This window comes from Mytilus californianus, unplaced genomic scaffold, assembly GCF_021869535.1.
Source record: "Mytilus californianus isolate M0D057914Y unplaced genomic scaffold, xbMytCali1.0.p SCAF_22, whole genome shotgun sequence".
NCBI lineage: Eukaryota > Metazoa > Mollusca > Bivalvia > Mytilida > Mytilidae > Mytilus > Mytilus californianus.
In genome coordinates this window covers 7,465,039-7,472,120 of record NW_026262671.1, presented here as the reverse complement: position 1 = coordinate 7,472,120, position 7,082 = coordinate 7,465,039, and the positions used below count along the sequence as shown (strand labels likewise).

The window sequence follows — 7,082 nt, the reverse complement described above, 5'->3', positions numbered from 1 at the left end:
TTGTACAAAACATGTTTTAAGACTTATATTTATTAATTTAATAAAAAAAAAAAGAGAGTAAGAAAAAAAAATCTTGTCACGTCTCCTTTAAAAGAAACAGACTGCGTTAATTATCCCACATATTCATATCAAATTGAAAAAAAAGTCATTGAAATACTTCAATGAAATTGGGTTATTTGATTTTCATCATCCAGTTAAATCCATCAAAAGAATGACTTTGTAATCAATCTGCGTTATTAATTATTGTGAAAACACCTTTAAAATACTAAAATGACAGACAAGGGACTAAGTGATTCTTTGTTCTGCAAGATAAAGAAAAAAAGAAACTATATTTCGCTTTATTTTTCACAAACAAAATGCCTGTGCGAACGACAACTTGCATCGTCCATTTTTAAGTTCCCATGGTACACCTGTACACAATCCTGTCGGCCACCATAATTATTGGGTTCCCCTGGAGACCATCTAAAGAATATTTGAAAGTCAAGTGATTTAGTTTTCAACCACACTCCTTCGGAATAGATATCTGTCAATCCAATGTAGAAATCAGGAAAATCTGTAAAGTAAAATCGATTTGTTTTAGACTAGAGGAATAGTTTACACTATGAATATTAAAAGTTATATCTTCGCTAGTTATTGACAATGATAAAAATACTTTAAAAAAACAAACTTCTGATGCATAAAAAAAGAATATATTTTTATCATCCTATGCTTTCTAAAATAAACTTACTTCGGGCTTTTGCGAGGTTTATCACTGTCAAGTATTCATATTGTCCATCTATTTCAACTAGAGCTCCTCCAAGTCGTCTGCAATAGTACTGTAACATAAAGTTATCAACATTAAAATTGATTGTAAATCAAAAGAATATTTGATTTCTTATTTTTTATTTCTGACTAGGTGTGTTCTCCATCGATATTTTGAGATAAAGTTTCCGTTTTCTTTTGAAAATTGTTTGAATTCCATGCATTTAAAAAAAAGTTGCAAATGAAAACGGAAATCTATAGGAGCACGTGCATTACAAGTTCTTTATTTTTTAAAGCATATTTAAAAACCAATTTTATAATGACGGTGATTTGTTTGCATTCTTGATGGATAACAGCAATGGCTACAGGACAAAGGTGCATAAACAATATACTGCAACATAAAATGACAACAAAAAAGGAAAATAGATATCAAGAAAATAAAAAAACTAATTTTCAGGTGGGGAGGGGGTGTTAGGATTTTGAAAATGATTATCTTGGCCTGGTTAGAGCTGAAAAAATTACCTTGTATTAGACAGGATAAGAATTCATTTTTTGCAACTAGAATTGCAGAAAACTGTTATGTGCAAAGCTTTACATACATTGTCATGGCAAAGCCGCGGAAAAAAATAAATGCAAGTAGCAACAAATGAAATTAAATACTCAATCCGCCAAAAATCCTCTTGCACCCTCCCACAAGGTAAATTTTGTTGCGAACATAAATACAGAAAAACAAACACTGAAGATATCATATTTTCCCTCGTGTTTATCTATTGCTTTCAATTCGCAGTTTCATAATCTGATGCATTTTGGGTTATATTTTCAAAAAAGCGTCCACCAAAAGCGCTAGCGTTGTAACTGGCTGACAACTTCCTAAACAATGGAATTTTAACCACTGACGTGACATTATTTGCATTTTGGGGTACGGCCAATGGAATTACCCATAATCCTTTAAATTTTAAAGCAGCCAATTATAAAAGCAGAAAATCATTACACAAACGGGGTTTTATAATGAGAAACGTATACGTCATATCAAAATAAGTCAACAAAATATTAACTTCAAGGAAAAGAAAATTAAAAATTCGGAAAAAAAAGTCATCCGATATGTTTTTGCTCTTATTGGTCTATTTAAGATGAATTTAGTTGAGCTATTTGTATCGGTATTTCTGTGGTCTTTTTCATTCACACACGTGTAATTAGCTGTGCCTCGGCGTCTTGTGTTTTTTGTTTTTTTCGCGCTAACGTGTTCTAAAAAATATATGCTTCAGAGTCCATGGAAGTTAAGCGAACAATCAATCATCTCATGACTTACCATTGCTGCAAAGTAGTGAGTTGAGAATCGACTGAAGTAATAACATCTACCATTCCGTTCTACCAAACCATTGCCGCAGTATCTTGACGATACGGCTGTAAAAATATTTACGATTAAAAGTATGATATGAATATGCATTGTAATATTTTAATAGCCCGAAAATAATTTCTCTCGCTATTCTAATGTATAGATATTGTATCAGTGTTATCTTATGAAAGTTTAAATGTATTCAATTTGTCATTCCTTTGTCCGGCCAAGGGTCCATGTTTTTGGTTACGTCAGGATCTTTTATTTAGTGAGGAGTGTTGTTTGGTTTTTTTTCTGATTTTTCTTTCCTTCCTTCGTTTTAATTGTTTTTTTTTAAATTGTTGTATTGATTTGTTTAAATCTTGATTATATATCAACTAATATCTGTATCTAAGTGTTTTATAATTATATGTTCTGAGATCCAAAATTGTGCGAAAACATTCAAGTTTACATTTTCGTTAGGGAGGTTAAAGTTAAAATGCAAATTAGATATCGTTTTATGGAAACTATTTTGAGTGCTTCTTGACACTTACCCCTTATCAATGGTTTAAAAAGTCGACAGATATATTGTTCTTTGATATTGGAGAAATTGTTCGTTTTCATTTCCTTAAGATGTTAAAATTAGTAAAGTTTACACTTTAGATGTGCTTTGTTCGATGAATTTCTTGATTTTACATTTCCAGGATGTGTTGCTTATTTTACATGTGCATTATAAAACGGACTTATCATATTCATTACCCCCACTTCAAAATCCTCGTTGTTGAGCAGGGGACATAGACAAACGAAAGAGGTACTTATCACTGGAAAATAAATAAATAAATAGAATATACCTGTGTTTACCTAAATAGGTATAATTTACCTGTATTTGTCTGCAAAACGAATGCGCGCAAACGTAATGAAACGCTGTGCGCAAACTTAATGACTTTACTCACAAATGTAATGCACCAGTTTTTATGTATATGATTTATTTACATCCCGGGATTTCTACATGGAACGATTTTATATATCTAATACTGCAAATTGTCTTTTTGTTCGAAAATTTGATCTTCGAGAAGAAACTGACAAATCGTAAGAACATGTGAAATTGAAGAATGCACGTGTCACAATTTCTTAGACAAAAATAATATACAATTTGATTTAAATTGTAAATCTTAATTAATTCTAAGTCATGATAGTGAAGCTATCAAACTTTAGAACGGCTATAGCCACTTTTTTAACAATAATTTTCAAGGTTGTTACCAATTTAAAAAATCTGGTTTGATCGATTTCATTTTTAGTTTCTATATGAAAACAAAACTTCTAAACTTACAGTCAAGTAAGGATATAATCACTAATTAAACCGTAAACTGATGAAGACCAAACATCCTTTCTACAAGCAGAACAGCTTCAATTGCGTGATTCGAAAAACGACTGATAAATACGTTGTGTAATTTTTAGATCAAGTTTCAACCGTTTATTTTTCACTTACGTGTTTCATTTTTGTACAAATACTCAGAACAGTCGAAAATAATTAGGTTAATTATTCTCATCCATGATTTGATTTTTTTGAAATAACCATATAGTATAGGAAAAATACCGTCAAAAAATTCTAATTTATTCACTGATTTACAGCTTAAAATCCAATGTATAGTTTACAGTTATGGTCTAAGGAAAGACAACTGAAAAGGTTATATTATACTTCTTATATCGAATAAAATATTTTATGATTGTTCGATGATGCCTAGTATATAATCTGCACAAACCCTCATGTGATTAAGAAAGCTATGGGTATTGTGAATTTATTGTCCCCCCCCCTCTCTCTCTCTCTCTCTCTCTCTCTCTCTCTCTCTCTCTCTCAAAAAAAAAAAAAGAAGTAGGTAAACGAATTCTTTCATGCATTAATACTGCGAATGTAATATATAATCCAGTGCGAAATGATATTTATCGATAGTAATGAAATGCCCTTTTATCATCTCTCTCTCTCTCTCTCTCTCTCTCTCTCTCAAAAAAAAAAAAAAGAAAAAAAAAGAAAGTAGGACAAACGAATTCTTTAATTCATTAATACTGCGAGTGTAATATGATATCCTGCGCGAAATGATATTCATCGATAGTAATGAAATGCCCTTTTATCATTAAGTATCACATATTTCAGTAGCATTTATTATCGTTCAAATCTATGATTCATACAGTAAGTTTGCAATGTATTTTTCATGCTATCTTGTTTACCTCTTTACAGTAACAAAATGTGGTATGACTGCCAATGAGACAACTTCACGGCTGAGAACAAACGACTTACATGTAAACATATAGTTCACCGTACGGCATTCAACTATGAGCAAAACTCATAGTCTATAGTAAGTTACAAAAGGCCCCGAAATAAAAACAATGTAAACAATTCTAACGAAAAAACCAATGCACTGATTTTGTCTGTGTGCTAGCAAATATCGTTTAACGCGGAAACAGTTTAATGCATGCTTACAATGATAAATTATGAATACAATATTGTTTAGTATGCAGAATGTTTAACTCTTAGGGAAATTAATGCTCTACTTTTAAGGCATATTTATCAGGAAAAAAAACCAGTTAAACTATGGACAAATATTGCATCATATTTATATCTACTTGACATATTTGATACTATAGTACAATTCAGTATAATTAACCTGATCATGTCACATATCAAGAGAAGTCTACTTAATTCAATGATGTTACCAGTGTATGTAATGTGTGAATCCTAAAATGTCATTTTTACTGTATCCGTGATGAATTTCTGATGTAGAATGATAAATAAACAGACGACAAATTCAAGTTTTTTAATAAAATAAGAAATAATATATAATGTGTACTGTTTTTATAAATTCATGATATAGGTATGAGATGCGGACGGGTTTTCATCGCGCCTACAGCCATCCAAGTGCAAAATTGATACACAAATAGATAAATATTAAGAATAGTTCACGAACAGAGCGTGCAAGAGATTTAAAAGTAGCAGTTAAGTTTCATTTGCAGAAAAATGTACCTTTTAACATAATTATTAATGTTGTTTAACTTAAAACAGGTTTTGTTATTAAGATTGTTGATATTGAATCAAATTCCACTATGCTGTTTTTGTTATTCGATTCATGTTTACTGTCGAGTAATGATACTAGGCTTTCATTTTCAGGGAGATTCATTTCTATTGTATATGCGATGCATTTTCACAGAAGAAAATTAATTAATTTTCATTACATAAAGTCTTAATTCAGCCGACTCTCTAACAAAATTTATGAAGTCAGAAGGGTTGAATATATATGCATACTTGGTGAGTGAAAGTCTGAGGTAATATATCAATAAATTCCTTAAACATGGTATTTATTGCTAATATAGTCAATTCTATTTTCTCAAATAATTTGTCCTGATCTATATGTAGGATAAAATTTATTCTTTCCTATGACACGTCATCATTAAATACATATATTGGACAGTTAAGCCAATCCACGTCACCGGAAAAGCAAAGTTTCTGTTTCGGTCTTAATCTACATCGCATACTTATAAATTAAACGTCATTAGAGCTAATTTCCTAATGCTTGTAGTTAAAAGGTGTGGTTGGCCTTGATTGTGTAAATGTTGCCTAAGCATTGTAATTAAGATTGAGCAAACGTTTATACAAACAAAGCAAGCAAGCCAACCAAACCTTTAAACGACAAGCGTTAGGAAAATAGCTCTAATGGATGCATTTGAGATAACAAAGAGCATTCACAAAACGATCTTCATTTCACGATTGAATGAGTGGAAACGTTTTCATCTTGCACAAACAGTTGACGCTTGGATGACTGGATACTTGATATTTATCATGCCATTGTGTATAAATCTTAAACAGTAAATAAAGTTCGAGCAACAGTCGCGTCACCTTAAATATGCTTGAATTTCTTATATGGCGGTGTTACAAATAAGCCAATATGCAATTGTGAGAATACAAAGAAATGTTGAAAACAGTTTATTGTTACATGTTTAAATGGTTCTATACCACGGGGTATAACCGCCGTACAGTTGATTCCGGACGTTAATTGCTACATCTCGAAGCAATGTTGGTAGATAAACCGTTCTTATATTTACACCAAAGACTTATTGACTTATTGTTCAGTTAAGTATTCAATGTTTATGAAAACAAAGTTTACTGCTCCTGGCAGCATTGTATATAATTTATATTACATGAACACCATGTGACTATTTTAAATAGACATTTTTGTGAATTACTTGTAAACATCGCGAAACAAACACTATGTGTAACTCAAACTTGATTAAACTACAAATAGAGCATAGTTGGTTGGCTCTTTCACTAAATGCGACCGTGTATTTTGTGCTTTGTTGTTGTTAAAATACATAATACAAATAAGAAACCCGTTGTTTTAATTTTATTTGAAGACATTTACTTGAAAAACTGACATCAGAATGTTGACACTGTACGATATATTCTCTTTGTAGTTTGTTTTCTTTCTTTAGTACCGTTCGTTGTACATTCTTGCAATGTTCGTTGTGCAAAAGCCTATCAATACGGTAGAAATATGTATGACACGGCGTGATAAATGTTCAAAGCTTTTTTAAGCGAGTTATACAACTTTTCAAAGAAAATTCGTCGTAGAAAAACGTTATATTCATGGATGTTCTGCTCCAGTAAATTTTCGGATCCATGACAAGCTAAAAGCAAACTCACCAACAATATTTGAATATTCATGATATGAACGTGGTTATACCCGTGTATATTCAGGTAAGCATCTACGACTAGCTTGCATTTCAAATTGTAAATATCATCAATATTAAAGTCATTTAAAAACTATTTTCAGTTGTTGTATGTCGAATAATCATATAAAACGACAATGAAAATTCAGCGCACTTCAAAAAATTCCACATCAGAAATGATTACACTTACAGTGATAATTCATCGCATCTATAGTTAAAATGAATCGCATTCAGTAATCAATATTATTGATTCTGCTTCTTAAGTAACACTTTTTTTGGACTTTAATCCTGTTTTATACATTAAAAA

At 31.1% G+C, this 7,082-nt stretch overlaps 1 long non-coding RNA gene across 1 annotated transcript; it reads right to left on the bottom strand.

The window, feature by feature from the left end:
- Nucleotides 1-322: 322 nt before the first annotated feature.
- LOC127732219 (uncharacterized) lies at nt 323-3,493 on the bottom strand. Its single transcript, XR_007996130.1, has 4 exons — nt 3,387-3,493; nt 2,051-2,145; nt 728-815; nt 323-553 (listed from the first exon to the last, which is right to left on the bottom strand). It is a non-coding gene; the product is annotated as an uncharacterized LOC127732219 (long non-coding RNA).
- Nucleotides 3,494-7,082: the final 3,589 nt, after the last annotated feature.